The sequence below is a fragment of the Lepidochelys olivacea genome (assembly GCF_965140295.1).
Source record: "Lepidochelys olivacea isolate rLepOli2 genome assembly, chromosome: 1".
NCBI lineage: Eukaryota > Metazoa > Chordata > Testudines > Cheloniidae > Lepidochelys > Lepidochelys olivacea.
Window position 1 is genome coordinate 257,614,606 of NC_140411.1, and position 14,310 is coordinate 257,628,915.

Sequence of the window (14,310 nt, forward strand, 5' to 3'; positions counted from 1 at the left end):
AGGCCAGCAGCTGGGACTGAAATGCTCAGAGCCAAGCTGGGAAGCAGCCTGGGGCTGGCAAGGGGACTAGCAGTTAGGGTTGCCAACTTTCTAATCGCACAAAACCGAGCACCCTAGCCCCGCCCCTTCCCTGAGGCCCTGCCATGCCCCGCCCCTTCTCTGAGGCCCTGCCCCAGCTCACTACATTCCCCTTCCCTCGGTGGCTCGCTCTCCCTCGCCCTCACTCACTTTCACTGGGCTGGGGCAGGGGGTTGGGGTGCAGGAGGGGGTGAGGGCTCTAACTGGGGGTGTGGGCTCTGGGATGGGGCCAGAAATGAGGGATTCAGAGTGTGGGAGGGGGCTGCAGGTTGAGGCAGGGGGTTGGGATGTAGGATGGGGTGAGGGCTCCAGCTGGTGGTGCGGATTCGGGTGGGGCTAGGGATGAGGGGTTTGGGGTGCAGGAGGGGGCTTCAGGCTGGGGGGTGGGGCCAATGGATTTGGAGTGCAGGAGGGGACTGTGGGTTGAGGCAGGGGGTTGGGGGGGGGGGTGAGGGCTCCAGCTAGGGGTGCGGGCTCTGGGGTGGGGCCATGGATGAGAGGTGTGGGGTGCAGGAAGGGGCTCTGGGTTGACGGGGGAGTGGGCTTACCTCAGGCGACTCCTGGTCATTGGGAGTGCGGAGCCCGTGCTTGGGGCGGGGCAGTGTGCAGAGCCCCGTGCCCTCCCACCCCTTCCCCGCCTTGGAGCCAGACCTTGCTGGCCACTTCTGGGGCTCAGCGCAGAGACAGGCTAGTCCCTTACCTGCTCTGCCTTAGACCCGCAGCACCACGACTGGACTTTTAATGGCCCGGTTGACAGTGATGACCAGAGCCACCAGGATCCCTTTTTGACTGGACATTCCGGGTCAAAAACCAGATGCCTGGCAACCTTACTAGCAGTAGTCATGACAGGTAGCTGTCTACAAACAAGGAGCTGTGTGGAGATGAGCCTGAAGGAGACTACAGGTGCTGGACAAAAGGACTAGAATCTGGCCAGTGGATTTGCAGGCCAGTGCATGAGTGCTGTCGAAAGACAGGTAATCTGGGGCAAGAATCCCTGGCACTCTATGTGAGGAGCCCTATCTTCATAGCCTTGGACTTGACTGACCCTAGGAGCTATGGGGGGCACCTGCTGTGTGTGGTGTCTTACCCCATTTTGTTTGCAACTTTAAAGCAGTTTCCAGAGGGATAGCCGCCTTCGTCTGTATCAGCATAAACAACGAGGAGTCCTTATGGCACCTTAGAGACTAAAACATTTATTTGGGTATAGTCACCTACTACAGGACAGGCCCGCCAAAGAAAGTAACAGAACGCCACAAGCCATCACATACAGCCCCCCCAACTAGAACCTCTCCAGTGCATCATCAAGGATCTACTACCTATCCCCACACTCTCTCAGTCCGCATATCTATTCAAGGGACACCATCATAGGACCTAACCATATCAGCCACATCATCAGGAGCTTGTTCACCTGCACATCTACCAATGTGATATATGGCATCATGTGGCAGCAATGCCCCTCTGCCATGTACATTGGCCAAACTGGACAGTCTCTATACAAAAGAATAAATGGACACAAATCAGACATCAAGAATTGTAACATTCAAAAACCAGTAGGCAAGCACCTCAATCTCCCTGGATATTCAATAACAGACTTAAAAGTGGCCATTCTTCAACAAAAAACCAGACCTCAACGAGAAACCGCAGAACTGGACATCATCAAATTAGGCCTGAATAAAGACGGGAGTGGCTGGGTCACTACAAAAATAATTTTTCCTCAGTTGATACTCACACATTCTTGTCAACTGTTGGGAATGGGCCACATCCACCCTAATTGAATTGGCCTCGTTCGCACTGGCTTCCCCACTTGGTAAAGCAATTCCCATCTTTTCATGTTCTGTGCATTTATACCTGCCTACTGTATGTTCCACTCCGTGCATCTGATGAAGTGGGTTTTAGCCCACGAAAGCTTATGCCCAAATAAATTTGTTAGTCTCTGAGGTGCCACAAGGACTACTAGTTGTTTTTAAAGCAGTTGTACCTAGGGTACCTACCTTGTTTCTGGGAGCCCTAGTAAAGCAACCCTTTATCTTTCCTCTGACCCCTACAGCCCAAAGGGTCTCATGCTTTGAGTGCCTATGGGACTTGCTCCAAGCAGACATGCACACTACCAAGCCTCTAGGGGGCAGGTGTATCACAGCACTTGCTGTGAATCTCTGCATTGGGTTATTTACAATATTACCCATGAAGGAAACAGAAGCTGCTATGGTTTCAGTTCCTTTAATGTCAATGATTCTATCCATAGCCTCAGCTCAAGGATGGTTTATTTCCGATGTAAATAACTTCCTCAAATAAGTGATGGGGGTACCAAATCTTTGTGGAGTGTAGGGGACTTTGGGATTAAAATGAGGGATATTGGAGAGCTATGTGCAGAGAGGTTCATATGAACGGCAGTGGCCTAGCTGTAAAAGGAGGAAGGCAGAATGGGAAAATTTTGAGGGGAGAGGCAGAGAGGGAAAGCAAAAATATTATAACAGGAAGGGAGGAAAAGACACAGAAAAGGAAGAGTGAGAAAATATACCGAAAAGGGGAGAGGATTGTAACTGCACTGAGGCTTGGGGCAGGAAGATTCAAGGGGCACACGGGCCAATCGACCACATGGGGGTACTCTAACAAAAAAAAGGGGGGGGCGGAAGCCCCTATTGTAACTGGGAGGAAAGACAGGTCCATCCACTAAGTGCTTCACAGACTGTAGGAATGGATGGAGGATTGGATGATCTACCCAAATAACGTATCTCTCTCCACCAAAAATAAATTCCAATAGTCCCTCGCTATTCCTGATAAAAGAACAACACAAAAATTCTATCGTGACCACCTTTCTCAGGAGGCACTAGTGTTAGAAGGCTTATTCCTTCACCCTCTTACTTCCCTGGTCCTTTTCGCATGAACAGAGAGCAACAGTACCTGAAGTCTGAAGGTGAAAACAATTCAATGTTTATTGGGGTGAACTTCCAGCAAGCAATTATTTTAATTTCCTTCCTCAATGTACGCACTAGCTCCTGACCAAACCCTGTGAAGGTTAAGTATTTGGTCTCTTTGGATTGAAAAAGGTAAGCCTATGATTGCAATTATTTGGGTAACCTATGAAAAGGGGATATGCCTCAGCCTAAATCCCAGTGGACTTTTGATAACCTGCATGTCTTTGGTTTTTGTTGGGTTTTCTGTGTGTGTTTTTTCACCTTTTCCAAGTCAGTCCCTTTTTGGTTGTAGGCTCTTCATTCAGCAGATGCCTGAATCACAGCTTGAGACTGTCTGCTGAAATAGAATTCTGGGTTAAGCGACTGGTCTGAGCTACTGGGGAAGAGCACTTGTTGCTTAGCCACGTATTCCCCTGCTGAAGCTTCACCAATGATGGCTGAAATGTTCTGAGGAAAAGCTAATCTGTGTGCCATGTCAGGTTGGAATGATGTGCCGAGAATAGTATCAGCCCCATGAGGCAGTCTCCACAGACCACAGGCTGACATCTGTAGACATTGCTTGTGAGTGGAGGTTGGTAGGAGGAAGACTTTGAAGGTACTACAAAGGACCTTTGGACTTTGAGGGTACTTAAAAAAAACAAAACAAAACCCCCAAAACCATAGCCTGTCCACTAGACACCTGGGTATTATACTGCTCTGACTTAGGAAATCTGGGGTAGGGAGCAAGGGGTTGTATAGGCCCTGCATTCCCATCCCAGCACTTCCTCTTTTCCGTCTGTCCTTTGCCTTACAAAATCTTGTAAACAGGGGGCAACTTCTGATTCTGCTTCTCTCTGCAAGCATCTGATTGGATTCACTTCCTTTTTCTGACCCCTAGGTTATTCAGAGTCACAGAGCCAGAAAAGAGAGGGAGCAGGTGATCTGTTTATTTCAGTCAAAAAGTTCTTCCTACACTGGTGTCTTTGGGAGAAATTCCTCTTCTGCTCCACTTATGAAGGGTTGCTCTTTCCGTGTCTCTTCTTTTTCTCCAGCTCTTAAAGTTCCTTCTGTCTCTGCTTGCCAGTCCAGCTCGGTATGGCCTGATTTTTAGAAGTGCTGAGCCTTCACAAATCCCGTGGAAATCAACAGGAGCTGCTGGTGCTCAGCACCTTTGAAAATCAGGCTGTTAGTATCTAGAGGTCTGGAAGGCCGTGTTAATGCTCGTCACAGCTAAAGAAATTCTCTCTCACTTTGGGGGTGGAGCTCCTGCTTTTGTGTAGGGATCCATCAGGCCTATTCAATAGTAAGAGGTGCATAACCTCACTCTGCCTTTGGTTCTTTCCAGTAGGCACAGAATTGCGTATTATTTCAGATACAGAGATTTCTCTTCGTTGTAAATTCAAGTTAGAGATTCTACCCTTGAGCTCTCCACACCCTCCAGCTTTTCCAACACTGGATATTCCTGGTGCTGTTTTTTGGACATCCTGTTCTGAGAGTATGAAAGACCCACTTTCAAGACTAGGTGGTCATGCTCCTTGCTTTTTGCCCTTATTCCAACTAGAATTTTGTCCAGCATGGAGGGTTTGGGGACAAATTCTTTGAATGACCACAAGTTCTTTTGCCGGGTGGTACAGACATTGGGGTAAATTCTGATGACTTCTCACAGCTGGCCTATTATTGGAGACTTTCAGCACCTCCCTGGGAGAGGGGAAGGTGCTAGCATCTCTTGCAGGACCTTAACAATTCTCCTGTTTGATAAAATCGCTCTTGACATACATTGATAATTGGTGAGGCTGCCCATCTTGACTCTCCTCCGTCCCCCCACCCGGACTGGGAAGAAGGAAAATTATTGAGAAAATTGTTGGGAAGCAATTCTGGCTATATTAAGAGTTTTAAGAGTTCTGGGACCAAAGTCAATCCAGTTTTAGGCTTGGGGTATGGTATGGAGACTCCACTGGTAGATAACCTTCTGATGGCAGGGCTTTCCCAGTGAATGATCCTTGACTCTGCAACTCATTTCCGAGCCTTGGTCTGAAAGAACCCAGATTTGCATCTCCAAGACCTGTGTGTTTTCCCAAGCTATCCCTGCAGGGAAGCTTTGATTGGGGTATGAGGTGACTTGAGGGGGAGGATACTGTTTGGTAGTGTGTTGGGGTGAGCTCCTTTTCTTGGGTACTAGCCACATGGGATAACTATCTCTGTTTATAGCCCTGTCAATCCCGGGATATTAGAGAGACAAGGTGGGTGAGGTAATATATTTTATTGGACTGACTTCTGTTGGTGACAGAAACATGCTTTCAAACAGCACAGAGCTCTTCTTCAGGTCAAGATTGTAAAGACTGTGAGGCAGCTAGCAGTGATTCTCAAACTTTTGTACTGGTGACCCCTTCCACACAGTAAGCCTCTGAATGTGACCCCTCCCTCCCTTATAAATTAAAAACACTTTTTATATATTTAACACCACTATAAATGCTGGAGGCAAAGCAGGGTTTGGGGTGGAGGCTGACAGCTCGCAACCCCCCTGTAATAATCTCCCGATCCCCATTTTGAGAACCCCTGAGCTAGAGTTTGAGAGAGGCACTCTGCAACTCCCAGCCTTTATGTACAAGGGAACAAGGGGAATAAAGTGCTATTTCAATTCAACAGGATTTGAGCATCTGACTCCCTTGGGTCCCTATGACAATCCCAGTCCAAGTAAATGAAGCCAGGGCCTTTCTAAGAGCAGCAGCTCCAGCTCTCTCACACATTCCAGAGGCTCTGATTCCAAGGACCGCTTTTGCTTCTAGAACTCCCTGTCACCTTTACTTCAAGTTTGTGAGTATACATACCCTGGTAGCACTGTCTTTCCAAGACCTCTGCCTCCAGCTCCAACTGGTATAGAACAGTATGTGTTGTGCACTGATGAGGGTCAAGGGAGAGGAGTCGGTTAGTCACAGCTTAGGCTGCACTCTTGCCATTCCAGTAGTATCATAATGGAACCCCTTATTAGGTTAGTCAGTCCATCCCCTGCTAGTGCAGGGCCGTTCCCTACAGAGCATTTTCTAGTGCTTGATCCAGACTAGCTTTACAAGTCCCAAGCAAGAGGGCTTCCCTTAGGATACTATTCCACAGCCTCATTGACACTCTCAATGCCCAGGATTTTCCCCCCATATTGGTCTCAGTTTTCCTTTTCTTAATCTTCTCCTATTGTTCATAGTCTAGCTTCCACCCTAAATAAGAATTTAAATAATTCATTGGAATTAACAACCATCAAGTAATTGTAGGCTATTGTCATGTACTCCCCTTAGTCATTGGTTAGATGAGCTAGTCCTATTTATGTCTATTATTCTTTCCACCTGAGTCACTGCCTCCAGTCCCCAATTAGCTTTGGTACGTTTCTCTGAACTCTCTTCAATTTAGAGAGACAAGATTGGGGAGGTACTATCTTTTATTGGGCCAACTTCTGATTGGGAGAGAGACAAGCTTTTGAGCCACACAGAGCTCTTCTTCGGGGCTGGGAAAGGTACTCCCAGCATCACAGCAAAGTGCAAGGTAGAACAGATAGTTTAGCGTTAAGTAGTTAGCACATGTCATAAGGGACCATTTAAGGTAGAGTGGCCCATTAACACCTCTGCAGTCATAGGACAAAAAAGGGGGTTAGTAGGTTACAGATTATTGTAATAAGCCACACATCCACTGTTTGTTCAGTCCATGATTTTTAGTGTCTAGCAGAGTTATAAATTTACACTTATTTTACGCTCACCTTTTCAAAGTGTTGTGCAGGTTTCCTTTGAGGATGAGGACTGCTGGTCAGATATAGAGAGATTGCTTTGTGGAAAGCGTTCACCCACAAGTGATAGGATGGTTTTGTCTTTTATCATCTTTCTGCATGAGTTCATTTGAAAGCTTAGTAATTGTCTTATCACCCACATATTTGTTATTGGGGCATTTGATGCACTGGCTGAGGTACACCAAATGTTGTGATAGGCATGTGTAGAACCCATGGATCTTGAAAGGTGTGTTGTGCTGGGTGTTGATCATTGTAGCAGTGGCAGGTTTTGTATCTGTTGTTCTGGCAGGGTCTGGTGCTGCTTTGAGTTAGTGTGTCTTGGTCTGTGGGGAGCTTGAATCTGATGATGAGCTTCAAGAGGTTGGAGGGTTGTTTGAAGGCTAAAAGTGAGGGTTATGGGGTTGTAGTTTCAGAATGGGGTCCCCATTGAGTATGGGTTGTAGTTGTTTAATGATACCCTGTGTGGATTCCAGTGTAGGATAGTATCTGACAACCAGGGGTGTTTGGTCAGAGGGGATTTTATTTCTGTATTGAAGCAGGATCTCTCAGGGTATTTGGGTGGCCCGTTCTATGATGCAATCTACTTCTCTGGTGGACTGTCCTTGTTTGAAGGTAGTTTTATTGTTAAAGTGCATATCCCGGACTTTCTCCTCAAAGCATGTTCTGTGGTATGTAAGTGCCTAGCTGTATATAACCAATTTCTTGGTGTGTTGGGGGTGGTTATGGGATCTATAAAGGTAGGTGTAAAAAGGTAGGTATAAAGGTAGTGATCTGTGGGTTTCTTGTATATGGTTGTCTGTCGGGTTCCATTGTTGAAGCTGATTGTGGTGTCCAGGAAGTTGATGCTAGTGTGGGAGTTGTTGAGAGTATAGTAGACAGTGATCATCGTGTGATGCTGGAGAACATGGTGAGAGTCTCGCCATCCAGAGAATGGAAGCAACTAACTCTATCTTAGATTTATCTATAGCACCAATAAGTGCAGTATCTAAGCGCTGCTGTCCCTGGAACTTTTAGGCCTTAAACTCTGTTTAACAGTGAGACACTCCCTAGTAAGTCTTTTGTGGGACTTTGGGGCAAATTCAAAGATCTCCATGAGATCCTCCACTGGCTGCTCACTGAATAATATGGTATGTTCCTGATGGCTTTCTGCCTTTCTAGTCTGTGGTAATATTACTTAATAATTAGTATTTATATCGTATTTTTAATCAACAAAGCACTTTACAGATATGAACTCAGCCTGGCAAAATTACTCCTGTCTGCTTGTCCAAGGGCAAGTATTTTTAATACACAAGTAAAATAACATTTCTGGCCTCTACCACACACTTCCTCAGTAGCCTTATGCAAGTCACTTAATCTTGTTGTGCCTCAGTTCCCATCTCTAAAATAAGACTTCCTTTTCCTCCAGGGCACAGACTGTATTTACTATGTATTTATACAGCACTGAACCCAGTAATAATAATTCCACATGCTTATCAACCATAAATCTCAAAGCATTTTACAAACAAGGGTGGTATAGTTCTCATTTCTCAGATGGGGAAACGAGGCACGGGAGTGGTGAAGTGATTTGCCAAAAGTCACCCAGCAGGCCAGTAGTAGAGCCAGGAATAGAACCAAAGCCCCCAGAGGGCTTGTCCAGCTCTATCTACTAGGCAGCACTGCCTCAGCAGGGCTCTGTTCTTGGATGGGACCTTTAGGAGCTACTATAAATCAAATAATAATTATGGTTTGTTATCCTCAGTGATCATGGCAAAGAATTGATGAGTAGCTATTGTGCCTGCCCTGGCAAATTTTGAAAAGGGGCATTAACTAATCCACTGCATCTGCTTGTTCAATAATCCTAGCATGTAAGACCTATTTTCTTGTGGTTGTTACTCTTGCTTCCTGGACTGTCACTGCCTGTTAGACATTCTGGACTTCAGCGTGTCAGAGTCCGTGTGAAGCGGTGGAAACAGCTGTAAGCATGGCTGAGAGCTCTGTTTGTTCAGAATAGCACCAGCTTCAGTCATCACTGGGATTCACAGTCTTTTACCATCCAGTTTTTAGTTCTCAGCTATTTTGAGTTTACGAATTACACCCATATGTCGTACAGCTACAGTAAGGCCTGTATCTAGAAGAGTCCTAGACCACTGTGATATCCAAGGTAACTCAACCAGCTACCACCATTGTTCTGCAGCTAATTTGTATTCAACGGTTTCATTGGTTGAATGAGGGAGGCCGCACAGACAGTGGATTATTTGGCCCAACAGCCACATATGTGGGCCCAACTGCCATCTGCACAAATCAGCACAAATCTCCCAGCACACCCCACTGACACCGATCAATCCACACAACACCACAACAAGCACACACAATAACTCCAAACACATACACAACCGCTCACTGCAGCACGCACACCTCATTCGCCACCCGCACAAGTCCACACAACTCTCCCAGCCAGCTCAACACAAACCAAACACAAATCAACACAACCCCTCACCACAACACAACGAGCATACGCAATAACCCCAAACTGAAGTCTAGAATGTCTGCTGAGTCAGTGTGAAGCAAAGGAAACAGCTACAAGCATGGCTGAGAGCTCTTTTTGTTCAGGATGTCACTAGGTTCAGTCAGAGCTGGGATTTGCAGTCTGTTACTGTTCAGTTTTTAAGTGCTCAGTCATTTTTGGCTTTTTTACACACATGACTTTACGAATTACTCCTGTGCACCAGGACAGGCTTTCAGCTACTACTATACGTCAACATAATAAAATTAATCTTTTGGTGTATTGTGGTCTGACACCGCAGGCACTTAAGAATGAGTAACTTCACTCATGTGCGGAGCTCCATTGAGTTTTTACACTGAAGATGCAACACCATGAATTCTGCTACTTTGAGGCAATGCAGTAATTTGCAGCTTGTTCTGGTGTAAAATAGAGTTGTAAAGAGCAATGGTTCTCAACCATGGGTCTGGGGCCACCTGGGGGGCCGCGAGCAGGTTTCAGGGGGTCCACTGGGACTCAGGGCAAAAACCCACCACTTGAGGCTGAAGCCTAAGTAGTGTAGCTTCATAGGGGTGCCTGTGGCATGGGGCCTCGGGCAATTGCCCTGGTTGCTACCCCTAATGCTGGCCCTGGCTTTTATATGCAGACAAACAGCTGTTGTGACACAGGTGGGCCGTAGAATTTTTATAGCATGTTAGGCGGGGGGGGGCTCAGAAAGAAAAAGCTTGAGCACCCCTGATCAAGAGGGTGGGGAAGGCAGGTGGTGATAGATTTGTTTTTAAATGTTTCTTCTAAAAGCTCATTTATATTTTATGTGGTGCTCTTTTGGTGGGGAGGAAATTTCTGATTTGCCTCTTTTCACAATCTCCTGCCATTTGTGAAGGTGAACAAAGTAGTATTTTATTTAGCTGGTCTTCCCCCCTGAACTGCTGGTAACTTGGGGAGCTGTGTGTCGGTCAGAAAATCCATCTGTTTTGTGAACTCTGACCACAGGAACAGCAAATGCCCAAAATGCACATAGCCCAGGAGCCAAGTTGTCTGGATTATGCTAACTAACCCTTTCAAGGGACTCCAAAATCATGTGTTTGGCTCCTCATTTTGCTGAGTCACTGTAGTGTTTGTTTGCCTCTCCAGAGTGCTGTGTCAAATTTCAGTCCAGAGGCTTTTTTTTTGCTGAGTCACGGCAGTCAGAGGCCCATGTGAGGCTGTGTATTAATCAAGCAGTTTCCTGTTCTCTGGCCTGAGATTGCAGCTGCTTCAGCTGGCAACACTCCCATTTTGGAAACAATCAGACCTCAGAATTATCTGGAAATACAGCTAAGCCTTAAATCCAGGGAGCCCCTAATTACTGCTTCAGGGGGAAGGGAAGATGAGTGATAGATACCCTTCGAGCAGGAAGAAAATGGGAGCTTTGGTAAAGTGGAACTTGAAATCTAATTCCTGCAGGTTCCCCTACTCTGAGAAAGATACACAACTCACCAGACAGATTTACCAGTTTGTGTATGGGGTATTCAAATGCTGCTGTTCATGCTTAGGCCCCAGTCTTGCAAACACACACACCTTTCACTTTAGACACATGAGTAGTCTTGTTGATTCAAAGGGACAACACAGTTAAATGCTAAGGGTTTGCGCTGCGGGATCGGATCATTATCTTATTTTCTGCGGGTTGACTATGTGAGTTTCTGCTTGCTCTCTTTCCCCCCCTCGGCCAGGTGTATTTGTGACGGTATAGGGGACTGGAGGTCATGCACAGCCCAAGTAGTTGATCAGCACAGTGCGCATGCTGCACAGTTTATCAGTAATGTGCACTCCCACTCAGGGGTGAAAGTAAGTCTGGGGACTTACTGGTACGGGGCTGGGCTGGGGCTGGCTCTGGCCCCCGGAAGGGGCAGGGTCTCAGGCAGAAGGGGCGGGCCTGGGACCCTGTACCGGCAAGTGCCTCCTTCCCCCTCCCCGGGGTAACAGCAGCAGCCGGGGCCTCTGGCAGCGGTTTAAAGGGCCCTGGGCGGTAGTGGTGGCCGGAGCCCTGGGCCCTTTAAATCGTCCCCGGAGCCCCGCCGCCGCTTCCCCAGGGCTCCAGCAGGCTCCAGGGGCAATTTAAAGGGCCTAGGGTGGCAGCGGCGGCGGGGCTCCAGGGACGATTTAAAGGGCCCAGGGCTCGGCCGCAGCTACCGCCCCGGGTCCTTTAAATCGCCGCCCCAGCCCCGCCGCGCTACCCCAGGGCTCCGACAGCAGGGCTCTGGCAGGAATTTAAAAGGCCGGGGGCTCCAGCTGCTGCTGGGAGCCGCAGGCCCTTTAAATTGCTCCTGGGGAAGCCGATCCACCCCAGTACGGCGCACCAGCTCTTGCCAGTATGCCGTACCGGGGCGTACTAGCTTACTTTCACCTCTGCCCCCACTCCAGTACGTGCTCCGAAGAGCCTGTCAGTGCTGTACGTGCCCTAAGGACTTTAATTGTACTATGTGCTCCCATCAAACTCTCACCAGAATTTGTTGATACTTTGGACTCCCATTGTGTGCGCTACCAATATCCTAAAGAGGTCATTGCTTTCTATATTATAGGAGGCATAAGAGCATATGCCCTGGGGAGTTTTTCTGTTATCCACTCTTGTCACAGCCCCTGGCATGTGTACATATCACGTGTGTGCTCAGCACACCTGCCAGTGCTCTGAGCTCTTGAACATTAGGAACAAGTACCTGTACTGTGCACTTCTGTCATGCTTGGAGCATTAGTCATGGGAATTCACCTTTACCTTGTTCTTCTGTCACCTTTGGAATGTTTGTCTTAAGAGTTCATCTGTGCTATGTTCTCCATCATCCTTCAAGCAAGTTGTCCTAGGAATTCATCTACACTATGTGCTGTCATCTTGTTTGGAGCATTTGTCCTTGGAATTCCTCTGTACTGTGTGAATCCGTTACTCTTGAAGTATATAACCTAAGAATTCAGCCACAGTGTGTGCGCACCCCTCACCTTAGAGGTATGCTTCTGTAGGAACTGAGCTGTACTGCATGTGCACCCCTCACCTTAGCAGGGTGCATCACAGGAATTCAGACATACTGTGGGCACATGCCCGTCTCCGCCCAGCCCTTTTTCTTCAGTACTGTGCATTCTGACTTCTGACCTGTGATTTCAGACTTTACATTTGATCTAGGCTTGTCAGACTGCCTACACCTGCACCATACCTGTACTGATCGTAGGTTTGACCATCCTGCCCTTGGTAAACGTCAGTGAATCCACGTGAATAGAATTATCTCACCCTGGTAATTGCCAGCTAAGGTGTGGGGTGGCTATAACCCTGGTCTCCAGATGGGTCACGTTCCTATTTTGCTGGGGAAGGTTTTAGGCTCCATAAAGCTCCTGTCATCTCCATTAAATCTTTTAAACTGAATATTAACTGCTTTCTGATACACTACAGGCTACCACCAGGCTGCATTCTGCTGTGTCACGGCCTGGCAAACACTACTAATCCCTTGTTTACATGGCAACAGTAACTTTTCCTGAGGACCGTGTTCTCTTCTGAGCCCAGCCTCCGGCATTACTCACTGCTGCCCCAGCAGGGACAGCACATCTCACAGAGAAGTGAAACTTTTTAGGATGTGTGATTTCACGTGCTCTAACTGGAAACATAACTTCTACTTGCAGAATTTGCTGTCAATCCTATACAAGGCCAAATGCTCCTTAAGTTCTCCTTCTCCATCCCATTTACTGGTCAGTAATTCTTTATCAACTGCTAAACCATCTGACTTCTTGGTGTAATTTGCTCATCCACTAGGATTCATAGATTTTTAAGATCAAAAGCAATCATTGTGAGCATCTAGTCTGACTTTCTACCAGGCCATAGAATTTTACCAAGTGATCCCTGTATCAACCACAATAACTCACAAATGGAGCAAAAGCATCTCTCTTAGAAAGAGACTCCATCCCGATGGAAAGATTTCAAATGACGGAGAATCCACTACGTCTCTTGCTACGTTGTTCCAATGGTCAATTAATCCTTAGTGTTTAAAAAAGTGCACCTCATTTCCTGTTTGTATTTTTCAAGCTTCAGTGTCCGGGCATTGGAATTGCTTCCTCCTGTGCCCCTGCCCTTTTTGGATGTTGAACTCAGAATAGGAAGAGAGGAGCCATTCTCAAATCTGTGCCAACTCACTGGCATGCTCAACCCCCTTGTCCACTTCCACAACATGTCATGTTGGCAGCATGGCAGAGGTGACCAAACCTCTCTCCCAACAGCAGTGGAGCTCAGCGATGTCCAAGTCCTGCCACTGCAAAGACTGGGCCTACGTAATTTTCAGATAGTTCCCCAAATATCCTGATTGTTCCCTCCCTGTTGTACATCATCTCTTTAGATATCCACAAGCATGTAACATAAGCATGTAACTTCTGGGGTGGAGGTGCTCCTGGAAGGAAGGGGCTCTTTCATCACAAACAAACCTCCCCCTCCGCCAGAGCTAGAGGTCTGATTTCTTGCATCCTCTATCTCTTATCAGGACTCTTTGAAGACACCTGAAAGTTCCACATGACCCTGAGGACAATGTGAGAGAGAAATGGTCATTTTAAGGACACCACCTTTCCATCCTCCACGAGGTGGATCTCTGAAGAAGGATCCTGTATATGCAGACCTGCATAGTAGCGGTCGCCCTTCAGGACCCCTATGTCACAAGCATATTTTAGGCCTCATGATGTCAAGTCTTGATATGAGGATGCAACATGATTTCACAACTCAGATGTGAGACAGTTATTTTATCCTGCAGGATAAATGCAGAAGAATAGCAGCACCCCAAGTGTAATGACATGTACGGTGTGAGGGAGGAAGGGAACTAGAGACTATGCAGAAATGTTCTTGAGTGTTCCCATTGCTTTAAGAGAAAAAGGGAAGGCAGGGAGCCCAGATGAGTCAGCTGCAGAAGTGCTGTGTAATCTTTCCTGAACACTCAGCCTCCTAACTGCAAATGTCTGACTGAGGCGAAAACAACAAATCCTGCCAGCTGGCTTCTATATCCTAGTACTGGCACGGTCCCCAGTCAGTGTTATAAGGTGTGGCCAAAGGTCTGGGGTGAGAGGCTCACACCACAGTGCCCTCACCAGGA